Below are 665 nucleotides of genomic sequence, written 5' to 3' on the forward strand. Positions count from 1 at the left end.
AGCTGGCAGAGGCTATGCGTGCCATGACAAAACAGATTTAAACTGATAAGCAAGGAATATTGAATAGATTGCACAATAGATAAATATATATATATACAAACATATACAAAGGTATATAAAATTGGGACCAGATGGGATAAGCATAACCCCTATCTGAGACAGACATGAATAAACCATGTATGTGTATAGGAGGATGATAGTTATATATATGAATATGCATGGAATTAATGAAATCAAATTTGTAAAAACAACCAATGAGAAAATGGAAATAAGATGCGTATGAATAAATTATCGGCATTAGTGCGTCTTAGCCGTGTGGGAGTGTCAAGGTTAATTCTAGATAAGTACATGTAGTCTATGAATGACCTCTTAATAGGTGAAAGGTTAGACATATTAAATTAGTTAAAATGATTCGGATAAAAGAGACTTGATTTGAGAACAGAGAAAATGATGGAAACATGGGTGGTGCTAGGTGAATGTATTAGTTGGCACCTGATAAAACAATAATAATACTTGTTTATAAAATAGAGAATAAGACTTAATGTTGGATTAAAAGATTAATAATTGGATTTAAACATTAAAATTTATTAGAGTGATGGCCTGCCCTGAGTCATTATCAGCAGGTATATTTGTAACTTTTAAGGGCTGCAAGGAGATTAGAGGGT

Source organism: Nanorana parkeri, unplaced genomic scaffold, assembly GCF_000935625.1.
Source record: "Nanorana parkeri isolate BGI_ZX_2015 unplaced genomic scaffold, ASM93562v1 scaffold2580, whole genome shotgun sequence".
Taxonomy (NCBI): domain Eukaryota; kingdom Metazoa; phylum Chordata; class Amphibia; order Anura; family Dicroglossidae; genus Nanorana; species Nanorana parkeri.